Genomic DNA, 14,583 nt, shown 5'->3' with positions numbered 1-14,583 from the left:
CCTTCCTCCATGGAGTCAACTCAGATCACCAGGGGTGGTGGTGAGCACCCTTACACTCCCTAAAGTTTAATTCTGAATCTGGCAGGAGGATTACAAGTTCAAGGCAGCGTGACTACATAGTAAGACCTCAATTCAGAAGACCTCCCAGGAATTACTGGCTGGGGAGGCTAGCACACTCAGTGAGCTCTAGGATCAGAGAAAATTTAACTCAAAAAATAAGGTGGAGAGCAATTAGGAAAGATTCCTGATGCTGACCTCTTGTCTCACAGCCATGCATACACACAGTCTCATATCCTCACAAACACGTATACTACATATAACACATACATACACACAGCAAAATCAAACAAAACCCAATGAATCAATAGCTTAAAACATAAACAAAAACAACAAAACCTTACATTCTTTTTAGACAGGGTTTCTCTGTGTAACCTTGGCTGTCCTGGAACTTGCTCTGTAGACCAGACAGGCCTCAAACTCACAGGGATGCATCTGCTTCTGCTTCCGACTGAGACTAACGGTGTGCACCTCTACTACCTGGCTAAATATTCTTTCTTAACCACTGAGCCATCTCTTTCTAAATACTCTTTCTTAAGTTCCCCTAATAACCAATAATCTGTCAAAGTGGTGCTCTCTCTTGATGCGATAAACCAAATAAATTCATTTTTTGACCAACAGGACTCCCTTGGTAAGGAAAGTAGTCTACAAGAATTGAGAAAGATTATTTTAGGTCTCAGGAAACCACACAGAAAAAGCAGAATATTTAGGGGTGATTTCACATACCTTTAGTCCCAGCACTCAGGAGGCAGGGGCAGGCAGGAGTTCGAGGCCAGCCTGGTCTACAGAGTGAGTTCCAGGAGAATTGGGGCTGCACAGAGAAACCCTGTCTCAAAAACACAAAAACAAAGATAGACAGAATAGAGAGGATTAGTAAGTGCCTAGGGCCCTATAAAGTTTTAAATTATAAAACAGAAATTCAGGCTAGGGGTGTAGGTAGGTGGTAGAATACTTACCTAGCACTATAAAGCCATGGGTTGATCCCATCATAACTAAACGAATGATATTTGAGCAAAGAAATGAGGGAGGTAAAAAGTTAGGCATGGATGGCAGTGGGTAAAAGAGTAAACAATGGCCTGGTGTTGGTAGTGCACGCCTTTAATCCCAGCACTCGGGAGACAGAGGCAGATGGATCTCTGTGAGTTCAAGGCCAGCCTGGTCTACGGATGGAGTTCCAGGACAGCCTCCAAAGCAAAACAGAGAAACCCTGTCTTAAAAACAAAAAAAAAACAAACAAACAAAAAAAAAGAGTAAACAATGTAGTGTTCTAAGTTAGTAAGCTTGCCCAGGGTGTCTGTGAACCTGTCCTCTTGAGAGACATTTATTCACTGGTACACTGATGCCAGAAATAAACCATGGAGTTTGTTCTCATTTGAAAGTTTTCACAGTATCCCAACACTTCCGCACAAAGTCCTTTGAAAATCAGGTAGCTTATTTCCATGCTGCCTCTATTATTTAAGTGAGAGAAAGATTTGTCAGATTCCACTGTGTATACTAGGATTCAGAGAGGCCCATCCTCACTTTTACGCTTCCTGAAGTTGAGATACTTGTTTGTAGGCTCGAGGGTGAGTTGAAATTACTACAGAAGCTTCTCAACACAAAACTCAAAATCACACTTTAGGATCCATGGTAATTTTGAACACAGCTAAGAATGAATTCTGAATATATTTTTCTGTTGTTTCACTTTTATCTTACTCATTCATACAGCTGTTTCAAACAGGAAATCTTGTAAACATCAAGTAGAAGTCTGCTGCACTTTTGTATTTTTCATAGCTGTACACGTGACAACAACTTCTGAACATTCCTAAGTTTATGTGTCTATGTGGAAAATTACATGCACAATCCAAATGTGCCATGAATGGCTTATGTATACACAACTATGCCCACACCATAATCCACTCTCCAAAGAATGTAATAAAGTGAAAACAAGAAATAATAAACAACTAACCACTGTATAAACAGTATTACAAAAGGCATTTCATGCGCAAATTGAGAGACTGGTAAGATGAAATTGTCTCAAAATATCAGACGCCCATGTTTACAAAGAGACTAACTGAAAAGCAGTTCCAAAGAACTCTATAAATATAAGCAGAGTGACAAATAACACTCCAAGGAAAAGAAGTTTTTAAAAATGAATGTTCTACTGTAAAAAAGGACTCACCAAGTAAACAAAGCTTTACTGAGCACCAACTAAGAGGTTTAGGTTCCTAAGACAATCTCCTACAGCCAGTTTGTCACAGTACGCCACTAGCCATGGCCTCAGACAGACAAAACCTCTCTAACACAAAATGATGAACAATATGCCTCATAGACACAATCTACAAATTAGAAACAGAGTTGGGAAACCATAACAAAATAAAGAGGCAAGGAATTAATGCACTAAAGGTATAACCTAACTAGGAACAGCATCCAGGAAGGTAAGACAGGAGTATCAGGAGTTTAAAGTACCCGATGCATTGAGACCCTGACTCAAAACAAATAAAATATTCCAGCAATGGCAGAACTTCAATAAAATAAAAAATAAAAAAAGAGGTGCTCACAAGGCCTCTGTCTGTCTGAGGAGCTATGGGCAGTTAACAGCTGTTGAGAGAGGTTGTCATATTCCTCAGTGATGTGGCCTTGCTCAAGTAAATAGTGCAACCATCCAGTCTTACCCAGGCAACCCTAATTAATGAGTGGGCCACCAAAAATCAAACAAACACACACATAGAAGTAGGAGAACGTCTTATTGGGAACAACGGGTTTGGTGGAAGGGAGAAGGGAACAAAAGAAGATAATGGGTATAGGGGAGGGAGCTATGATCAAAGAATATCACACATGCATGAAATTATGAAATGATTTTCATTTAAGTGTTAATGAAAGCTATTGTTCAGGAACTCTGTAATTATATAAGACTACTTTTCTACCTTGACAATTCACACTGGAGTGGATTACTGAGGGATACTGTAAAAGCCTCAAGTTTCAAAAGCACTACTTAAGGGTTCAAGAACCAAATGTCACACACGCCAAACAAGGCACAAGTTCTAACCAAAGAATTTACCCTCATCTGAAAAAGGAACAAAGAGTCATCCACCTAAGATGAACTGGGAGCCACCACATGCTGCACAGACAAACAAAATGTTAGTACTGTCATGGTTTGGATGTGAGTGTTTCCCCCTTTGGTGGTACTACTGAGGGGTGATTTAATCATGAGGGCACTAACTTTATCAATGGATTAATTTAATGATGAGCTCACAAGTGAATGAGCTATTAGGAGGTCAGGCCTAGTTGGAGGGAAGAGGACACTGGGACACGCTTTTGCAAAGTAACTTTGTCTCTGGACATCTCTGGCCTGCCACCAAAGGTGAACACCTTTGCCCTCCTTGTCACAGGCCCATAACAATGGAACTGGGGCCACAGACCATGAGAAGAACTGAAACCATGAGCCAAAATAAATCCTCCATCCTTTGAGTATTCTGTCACAGCAATAAAAATGTGACATAGTATCCTCATTTAATGGAATTTCTATATTAAAAAAAACAACCAGCAAGTAAAATACTTATTTAAAAAAGCATTAACAGAAAATAGGCAAAATGTATGTTTTATTAATTAAAAATGGGTAACGAGCACAGAAAAAATAAATGCTATTAATAGCCAGGAAAATGCAAATCAAAATACTACATATCATTTTATACTTAATCAGTTTGATAAATATTAACTATCTAGACAATAATACACAGAGCAAAGGAAGAGACATTCTCATCTGCTCATAAGACCGTAAGTTAGTACAACTATATTGGAAATTAATTGGGAAGCATGCAGGAAAGCTTAAGATGTATATAGCCTTATAAACAGAAATTCTACTTCTAAGAATATATCCTAGAGAAATTCTTACACATGTGCACAAGAAGTGTTAATAATGTCTGGCATTGTGTATTGTCTCTAATAATAAACTAGCAACAAACCCTAGAACTTAAATGCCCAGTGACAAAAAATAGAGATGAAGAAGATGTAAATATACATATGATCTAAAGCCCTATCAACATGGATGAATCTTATAAACATAATGATGGGAGGAGGACCAAACTGGAGCTTCTGATTTGTTCATTTTCAGCTGTGGAGATTCATTTTGGTAAAAGATGACAGTTAAATTTTATAACTACAAATATCTTATTTCTTTTTGTTAGACATTTTGTAATTGTGTCTATATGTATGTTTCCATTTCTACAACCCATTTACATTCTCATTTCCAGAAAGAACTTTAAATGATGTACTCTTTGCCTAATTTAAAGTAGGGAACAGTTGATCTACTATTTGTTTGTTTGTTGAGACAGGGTCTCACTATGTAGCCCTTGGCTGTCTTAGAACTTAGTATGTATACCAGGCAGGTCTTGAACTCCCAGAGATCCTCCTGCCTCTGCCTCTTAAATGCTGGGATTAAAGGTGTATGTGCTGGTTTTGAAATTGACATTTGTTACCTTTCTGTTTGCTTTTCTTTCTTCTGTTGTCACAATTACATTCCTAATTTTAGGTATGTAAATTAGATTAGGTAAGACAGGGATATATTTCAGAAAAATCACTGAAAGAAATAAAATAAACTACAACACATAAGAGATACAAAAATAAACTCATGACAGTGACAACTTAAAAAATTATTTCTCTGGCCAGTGAGATGGCTCAGCAGGTAAAGGTGCTTGCCATCAAGTCTGATAACCTGAGTTCAACCCCAAGCTTGCACACCATAGAAGGAGAGAACCAAACCCTATAAGTAGTTTTCTGACTACCACAAAAGCAACATGGTACATGCATGCCCACACATATACACAAAGGAAAAAATAAAATTGTTTCTTTGTGAGGGGGAAAAAATTTTCTGAAGCCAAAAAATTATTTTAATTCTTCTACTAGTTGGTTCTAAATGTAACTGTATAAACTAAAATGTAAAACCGTGGACATCACTCTAAGTACTTGAAAAAACACAGTATACTCACAAATGAACTTAGCTAAACTATCTCAGGAAACTCTAATCTTTTTTTTTTTTTTTTTTTTTTTTTGGTTTTTCGAGACAGGGTTTCTCTGTATTGTTTTGGAGGCTGTCCTGGAACTAGCTCTGTAGACCATGCTGGCTTCGAACTCACAGAGATCCGCCTGCTTCCGCCTCCCGAGTGCTGGGATTAAAGGTGTGTGCCACCAACGACCAATGAGACTCTGATCTTACATGTTACATTCTTGTGGTGGCTATTTTGATTGTCAACTTGATTGCATCCAGAATTAACTAAACCCTGAAATGGCTGAGTACACAAGTGAGGGGTTTTTGCTTACTTAAATCATTTGAAGTAAGATGATCCACTTCAAATCCAGATCTATAAAGTGGGTAGACACACCTTTAATCCAGATTTTTTAGGTGGGAAAACCCACCTCTAATGTGGGCCACACCTGCTGAAAACCTACATAAAGACATGGGAAAAGGAAGCCTCATTCTTTGCTTGCTCCTGCCCTCATTAACAGGTCCATTCCTTCACTGGCATTAGCACCTTCTTCTTTGGGATTTCAGGATATACTTACTCAAGACTAGCTGAGACATTCAACCTCATAGACTGAACAACTACTGAATTCTTGGCCCTATGTTTCAAGCAGCCATTGTTGGATTAGCTGAACTGCAGCTGAACTGTAAGCCATTCTAATCAATTTCATATTACAGAATGAATATTTATTCTATACAGTTCCCAAGGTAAAAAGTCATACAAATTTTAAATTACATTGAGAATACTTTAAATCACTTATATAGTACAGTATCATATATTCTTGTAATACATCCAACATAGCCAGGGGATTTTCCTATTATGTAATAGTTTACTATTTTCAAAAAAAAAAGCAGATAACTTATGTATAGGGCCATACTATGACAAACACACCTAACATTAGTAGATCACATTATGATACATATGACCACACAGCTCAAGCTCATGAATACAACTGCAGAATGAATCAACTCATCTACTTAATTGTTCACTCTTTTTAATTATGGTTCTCCCAATAAACATGGTTGATTATAAATATGTAGACTTCTTTTTACATGTTTTTTACATGCCTATTCCAAAAATTATAAGGCAAATTATAATGCACTGATGACTATTCAACTGCCCCAAAAGAAAACATTTGTTCTTTCTTGTATATGCAGAACCTACAAGTAAAATTCTATGTGTGGATCATAAAAGTAAAGAAGGGATCATGAAAGGGGAGGAAAAATTCTGAAAGGAAGTGAGGATTAGATTAATGGAACAGATATTAACAGGAAAGCAGAAGGCGGCACTGAAGGGAGGAAAGGGACCAGCTGGAGGAGGGGAAGAGACAGAAAGGAGGGGAATGAACGAGAACAAAGTATGACAACACATATGTATGAGGATGCCATGATCAAATCCACTACACTTTGTATACTATACTTGAAAATTTTTAAATTAAAAGCAAGGAATTCTAGACTCATCAATGCCAAAGGACAATAGATAGGTCAATCTGCTTTCAATTATGACTCCTAAGAATTCGGGATTACAATAGATATTAGTCAAATTGATAAAAATGGCCTAACAAGAAACAAGTGTTAATGTATTCAATTCTACCACTGCTTCAGTGTTTCACTTAGACATCGAGCCAAGTAAACTGCAACAGGTACAACAGCTTCATCACAAACAGGTAAATAACACTCATAACTACTTACAGAACTAATAAAATTCATTTTAATCAAAACTTCATAGTTTTCTGATAGAAGTTTATTTATAAGCAGATTCAGGGAAAGCTAGAGAAAACAGGTCTTACACTGCCCAAGCTGGCTTTGAACTCTGTGTAGCTGAGGATGAGTTCAAACTTGGATCCTCCTGTTTCTGATCTCCCCAGCACTGGATTGCAGGTGTGTGACAACACAACCAGTTTAATTTTCTCCCCCACTCCCAGTCCCACTTTTAGCTCTCAAATAAATTAGCTCTTGGTTAATTTGAGTTTGCTAATATTTCAGTTTAGCTCTTAAAAAATAGGCTGTATACTGGGATATCATGAATACTGTATGACTTACGTCAGAAAATACTTTCATTTGCAGCATGAAATTTCAAAGAAAACAAATATAGGAAGATATTGTTCTAATTTTTCAGATTAAAACTAAAGATTACTTTGCTCCATTAGCTGCCAGACAAGAATATTAAGGCAAACTAAGTCTTGGCTCTCCTATAGTTGACATTTGAAAATAAAACAATGACACAGTTTGAATGTCCCAGTTCTCTACCCATACACTTCTCAGTCCCAGTTACCATTTAGATCACACCCTCAAGCAGTCTTCCACAGTACACATCTCCCTCCAGTTCCTCAGGTCCAATGTGTCGTGCACTTTCATTCCGAAGGATTCTTTACTTGCAAATTAACCCTTGCTTTAAACAGTAGTGTATGATCTGATTTTTATTTTAGGTATCTTTCTTACGCATTTCCACCTTCCCACTTATCTTGTATACAAAATTCTTTGCTTAAAAACAGAATTTCACTTTTTACTCCTCAAATATAATCATGGCCAGACATAATGAATGGCCCAAGCCTACAATCCCAGCACCCAGGAGGCAACAACAGGCAGGTCTCTGTGAGTTCAAGACTAGACTGGTTTACAAAGTGAATTCCAGGCCAGGCCAGTCAGGGCTACACAGTGACACTCTGTCTCAAAAAGCCAAAACACAAGACAAAAAAAAAAGTTGAACCTGGGGATATTTAAGAAAAAAAAAAAGGGGGGGTGGACAAAGGGTGGAGTGTGGCTTAATGATAATCAGAGAGGAGGGGCACCTATTTCTTTTTGGGGGTCTAGCCTGGTATTAAGCATTATTGAAGCATTGTTAAAATCAGCACTAGTACTAGGGTTCTCTTTCAACAGCCAGTTGGACTACTCTTAAGCCAACAATGGTTTTTTGAACAATCACTGACACTTTGAAGAAACTACAAGACAACTGAAACTGCGTGCTCTGGTGTCTGCAGGTACAGACCCAGTCATGACTGTTTCAAACATTATGTAATAGGTTTTCTGCTACCTCAAGCCTCACTGAACCCTAGGCAGCCCTGCAACCATTAGGCATCAGTGACAATGGCCATAGCAAAAGGAGGCAGCTGAACAGTTCAAGAGTGGACAGGCATGATAAGGACAGAAAACTACAGCTGAAGAAAGTTAAAAGACCTGAAAGAGCCAGAAAAGTGAAACTCTAGAAGAATAAAGAGATGTCAAATTTTGAAACCGGAGTACACAAGCCTGTCTGCAAGTTACAATGCCAGTTGTTACCCAGGGCCTAGACAGGAATTCCAACACCTGCAGACATGAGCTAGTCAAACCAGAGAGCATTAGCACTGCCCCAGTCTGCCTGTTGCCACCCTTGCTACTCTCAAACACCAAGAGATGCAAAAGCTAAGACAGCAGTACTTGAAGAGCTCCTCCTGGCCTAGTCCAGATTTCTGGAACCAGCAAAGCACTTGACTACCATGCATGAGGCCCTGGTTTCATTTCCTAGAATTACAAAAACTCCAAAACCAACCAAACATTATTCTTCTTGTAATTACAAAACCATGCTTTTAAAGCTTCTATTATTATCATTACTGTGTATGTACATACGACATGTGTGTGACTGCTGGTGTACAAGTGCCACAGAACACCATGTGAAGGTCAGATGGTAACTTTAAGGAGTCAGTTCCAGTGTGGCTTCCAGGGATCAAACTCAGGTTATAAGGCTCACACAGCCATCTTGCCTAATTTTATTTTTTAATTGGAAAAACAATCAGTGAATTGAATTTATAATGTGTGAACACTTATCTTAAGTCATGTTAACATTTTAGAGATTAAAAAATATAAATATGCCGGTCGTTGGTGGCGCATGCCTTTAATCCCAGCACTTGGGAGGCAGAGGCAGAGGCAGGCGGATCTCTGTGAGTTCGAGGCCAGCCTGGTCTACAGAGTGAATTCCAGGACAGTCTCCAAAACAACACAGAGAAACCCTGTCTCGAACAACAACAACAACAACAACAACAACAAATATATATATATATATATATATATATATATATATATATATATATATAAAAATGTATATGGTCAAAGCCAGACACCATAGTATTAGCACCTGTAAGGCTGAGGTAGGAGGATCACAAGCTCAAAGCCAACCTAGACTAAACAGGGAGACCTAACAAAATCAAGACAACAAAAGGATAGGACCATCACCCTTAAGCCCACAACACACATTCACATATGATTTCATTAGCAACATACTCAAGAATTTACCTTTACTTAAGAAGCAAAATTTAATTTTGTTCTGATATAGCAAAAACTGATTTAGCAAGCAAGGAACACCTTGGTGAGAAAGGGCAGAGTTCCTAAGAATGATAACCTACTTTTTACACTGACTCTCTTCCCCTAAGCATCTGTCAAGTGTGGGAAGAGAAAAAGGTGCTGAAATCTGGAGAAACAGACCAGAATAAAAATATGCTTGGTTCCAAGAATGAGAAGTGAAAAGGGGGAGAAGAGTAGTGGAAATGTGGTAGGTGGGGGGTGGGGGGCAGTAGAAAGCAAGAGGAGGGGAGGGAAAGAGAGAGAGAGAGAGGGAGAGGGCAGGACCGGAAATGTTTATAAGTTGGGAAGTATTTTACACATCATCCTTCAGCTTTTCTAACCCTCTCTAATCTTGTTCTTGCCTTTCTTTATGTTCCTGTTCCCTAAGCTATCAACAAACACATCCAAAACATAACTCACATCTCTCCACTGCTCTGTCTCACTGTCAGAACCACCATAGCCCAATACAACATATCTGGGCTACCATAAAGTGCAAACTAGGATTTATTTCTATTGTTCCTCTCTAATCAACTATGTGCGTGGCAGCTAAAGCTTTATATTTACTGACTGGTTGTAGAAATCCGTTTTATCTTTCCAACATGAGGGTCCCAGGGATTGAATTCAAATCATTAAACTTGGTGGCAGGGTCCCTACCAGATGAGCCATTTCAAGTTCCCAGAATAATCTTTTAAAAATAGATTATGACACTATATAAGCTTCCTGCTGGCTTTCTAGGTGTATTTTCAAATCAAGTTCAAACTCAGCATTTAGTGGCTCAGATGCTCAAGACAGCATCCAGACATAAATGCTCAGTAAATGTTCACATACTAAGGTACTGCCTCTGTCTGACTCTTAGCTTGAAGTGGCACTCTCTGGAAGCAACTCATTATGATTCTTTTGTTTCCTGAAGCTTATTTCCAGCTGGGGCCTGTTGTCTTTCTCCTGAAATGTTTTCTTCTTGACTCTTCAAGGGCTTGTTTCTTCCTCATACTTCAAGGTTTCCCTTCAATGTTATACCATTGATGAGGTCTTCTTTCTTTACTCTCTAGATACTTTTCTGTATAGTTGATTTTTTAGGAGATTTATCTAACTTTAAATTTTTAGAGTTTTAATTTTTTCTGTATGAGTGCCTTGCTTGCAGGTATGAATGCACATACATATATTCCTGACTTTCACAGCAGTCAGGAGGAGGCATCAGATTCTCCTGGGAATGGAGTTGTGAACCTGCATCTGGGTATTGTTGGAAATTGAACCCAGGTCCTCTGCAAGAGCAGCAAGCACATTTAATCACTGAGTCACTTCTCCTGCCCTCTGTAATTTTAAACAACAAACAAACAGGTTATGTCTATTATGTATCTCTGGCTGTCCTGGAACTTGCTATGTAGACCAGACTGGCCTCACAGAGATCTACCTGCTTCTGTTTTCCAAAGTGCTGGGATTAAAAGCATGGTCCTCCATGATCAATCCCTCTTAATTATACAATTCTTCATTTCTTTCACAGTAAATTGTAATTATTTTCTTTTTTGTTTCATTGATTTAACTTGTCCTTGAGTATTTTCAGATGCTTCAGCATTCAATAAGTTCCCTAACTTGCTTTAAAAATATTTTTTGCCCAAAATAACCTTAAAGAATAAATTTTCTAACAAAAAAGCTGAATAATTGGTCACTAACACATTGTTAAGAGTCTGTTCTACGATTCATCAGACCTCCATGCGTCCCCTGATTGCTAATACCATGTGTACAATAAAATACTGTGTTAGCCGATGGAAAAAGAGTCAGGATAAGAAAATTAAATTATATCCTCAAGCATGGTATTTGTCTAGCATGGGTAAAACAGAGTGTGATCTCAGCACCATAAGGCAACCAAAGTTTGCCTATGTGTGTGTGTGTATACACATATATTTCCTCCTTTAAAGGTTTTGAATGATTTAAGTGTTGATAATGTGACAAGAAAGGGTGTATTTCACGTAGGATAAGATAAAGAACCATACTGTACTGAATATGTAAAAATGTATATTTTATCGGAGGTAGTGTTAAGAGTTAGGAGTAGAGGCAGGCGGATCTCTGTGAATTCGAGGCCAGCCTGGTCTATAGAGCGAGTTCCAGGACAGCTTCCAAAACAATACAGAGAAACCCTGTATCGAAAAACCAAAATTAAAAAAAAAAAAAAGAGGAGCAATGCAGCCTCATTTGTAGGCAATTAGTCAGATTATAGAGCCAAGAGAAACAGTAATCCATGTCATGGTGGAACTGGTAGTCACCTCCAAGAACACTGAGGTTTTACAATGAACAGCTAATTGGTGAACTAAGGAACTAAAATCCAAAAAGACCTGACTCATCAAGACACTGGCTGACCACCAGCCTCTGTTCTTTGTACTTGCTGGTTCTTCATCCCCCACATGGAACTTACGGTGGGCTTTCCCAAGTCTGTACACGGATGCTCATCTGATCAGAATTCCCCACTTACATATAAATTAACTATCCAGATTCATCCTGGCTTAATACCTAATTTGCATACAGGTAGGACCAAATCGGCCCTTTCTCAGGACACAAACATCCTCAACCCCAAAAGATTATTTGGCAACTCATTAGACAGCTATTTCCTTACTTTTCAATAAACTTTGCCTGCCTGCCCTTCTTGTATTGTCCTCATTCTTCATTCTTGATCCTGAGACAGAAAACTTGGTTCTGACTCAATAAATCAGCAACACTAGATACTGTCAATTACAAAATTTTTATACATTATTTTATATTCCACTGAAGAAAAGGGCTGCTGAAGGTGTTAATAAATGTTCACTAACTATGAAAAGTCATCAAGAATAAGTAAGAGATGCTTGCTACTTCCAGAGATGTTAAAATTTGTGAGAAAGGAGGAAGGAAGGTTTTCCAGAAACCACAGGAAGCATGAAGACATGGATCACTGGTTATTTATTTACGTTTATCAGCATGAGGAAGAGAAGCCACTGAGGTGCTGTCACACAGCAACTGCTACTGTGAACACACACACCCAGGCACACATAATAAGAAGATATTTTTAAAAATCATGGAACGGGATGGATACGATATTCCACAAGAATTCTGTGTACAGATTTCTGTTTACTTACACACACACACACACACACACACACACACACACACACACACACACACACAAAGAACATAGACTTAAAATGGGAGCCACGTCTCCCACGCACCCTTATGCATAAACCCAGGGCTCTGTCATACCTTTCACTGTCATTATGGCCTCAGACTCACTAAGGATGTAAGTCAAAACAACCTTCTCTTAGGTTGTTTTAATCAGTTGTTGTCATCACTGTGACATAAAAATAACCACTATAATACATAACACTCTTGTAGCTACTCAACATGCTTCACTACAGATCTGAATTTGATCAAATTACTGATTTTCCTCTAGGTCTAATTTATTCAAGTTTAATCTTTAAGAATACTGTAGCCCAAGCTTTGCTATTTCTTATTAGATAATTTACTAGCTGGTAAAAGATGAAAAATACCTAGCTGACATTTATTAAATGTTTATTATGTGTCAGGCATATAGTAAGACAAATAGAAAAGTATCTTACATGTATTAAATTACCTAGTATTCACAGCAATCCCATCAGGTGAATAGCAGAACTATCAGGATTTTACAAAAAGGTAAACTCACATAAGGAGTTAAGTAAGTTTCTCAATGTCACACATGTAAGCACAGAAGCTTAAAAATCACTACCCATGTTATCTGTCTTCAAAATCAAGCCCTTAGCTACTATGTTGTATGGCTTTTCACAATACTTAAAAGAAAAATTAAAAATTTAGAAAATTTAGGAAAATGTCACCAGTAAAAATTATCCAAGGGTCGTGGCACGCCTTTAATCCCAGCACTTGGGAGGCAGATGCAAGCGGATCTCTGTGAGTTAGAGGCCAGCCAGGTATACAGAGCAAGTTCCAGGACAGCCTTTAAAACAATATAGAGAAACCCTGTCTTGAAAAACCAAAAAAAAAATTATCCAAAGGAGTTAAGGAACACTTAAGCAATATTACTACCAATATAACTAATCATAGGTTGGTACATCACAGCTATTACAAAGTGTCTTAGCCTTGATTAGTAGTTTTGAAGTTGGACAGACCTGGCTTTGAATCTTGGCTGTGCCTTTTACAAGCTGTGTGACTTTGGACAAATTTCGTAACTTCACCAAGTGTCAGTTTCCTCATCTGCAAAATGAGAATAATAAATATCTTATACAATTGTTCTTAGTGACACAAACACAAAAATAAAAAGGTTTTCAATTTTCATCAGAAAACGGCTCTACTGTAATGAGAGAATGAAGATTGTCACTCCAAGTCACTGAGCAGCCCAAAATCCACACACTGATGAGAAACACAACAAATAATTCCGCAAATAGAAGCCAAACACCTAGAGATATGTCACTCAAACTTCTGTTGTTGTGTGTCTGTAGCATTAGTGACAGACTCAGGGCCTTGCAGGCATATGCTGGTCTACGACTGAGATACACACCCAAGCCCAATCCTGCAATAAAACAGAAAAAACAGAACAGGAAAGCTCAAGGGATCAAGGACACAAAAGAGGAAGGTCTGTGTCAAAACAGATTAATCCATTGTCAGGAAGGAATTTTTATGGAAGAAAAACAAAAAGGGTAGAAAATGGTCCCAGAGTTGTGGAATGCAAGGGAAACCTACTCACAATGACAGGGATCTCCATGATTAATCCTAAAGTCTTTCTTACCCATTTTTTCTACTTTTTTGTATCAATTAAGGCAACAAAGATTTTTGTTGTTGTTGTTGTTGTAGCAAACAGAAGCTCTGTTATGTGTTAAAGTCATTTATAATTTGATTTTCTGTTTGGTATATTTCTTTCAGGGCTCCTTCCCAGTGCATGGCTGGTGAAGAATAAATATTACAGAATTATAGTTAAGAACTGGGATTTGACTTTCACAAATGTAACATGGTGAAAAGGAAATGCTTTGTAGTATTTGGTTTAGATTCATTTATTTATTTTATGTGATGAGCATTTTACCTGCATGTGTGTATATGCACTACATGCATGCCTGGTGCTTGACTCAGGTCCTCTATAAGAACAGGCAATGCTCTTGGCCACCAAGCCATCTCTCTAGCCCCAGGGAATCTCTGCTGTTTCTTAACAAATATTTTATTAATTATTAGTGAGTGTGTTTATATGAGGTGTGTGAGCACAT

The 14,583-nt window shown here is 38.1% G+C and overlaps 1 protein-coding gene across 7 annotated transcripts in view; it reads right to left on the bottom strand.

Annotated features, from left to right (window-relative positions):
* Positions 1-14,583, bottom strand: part of Numb (NUMB endocytic adaptor protein) — a 108,331-nt gene that overhangs the window by 52,576 nt on the left and 41,172 nt on the right. For 5 of the 7 annotated variants that reach the window (XM_013115391.3, XM_005072697.4, XM_013115394.3 and 2 more), the window contains exon 3: positions 13,498-13,582. The exons of the other annotated variants lie outside the window; for them this stretch is intronic. The gene's annotated coding sequence lies outside the window, so the exon portion shown is untranslated. The remainder of the gene's footprint in view (positions 1-13,497; positions 13,583-14,583) is intronic. 7 annotated transcript variants of the gene reach the window in all.

The sequence above is a fragment of the Mesocricetus auratus genome, unplaced genomic scaffold, assembly GCF_017639785.1.
Source record: "Mesocricetus auratus isolate SY011 unplaced genomic scaffold, BCM_Maur_2.0 Super-Scaffold_15014, whole genome shotgun sequence".
Lineage (NCBI taxonomy): Eukaryota > Metazoa > Chordata > Mammalia > Rodentia > Cricetidae > Mesocricetus > Mesocricetus auratus.
The sequence above is the reverse complement of the archived record's forward strand: the minus strand, read 5'-3'. Positions and strand labels throughout refer to the sequence as shown.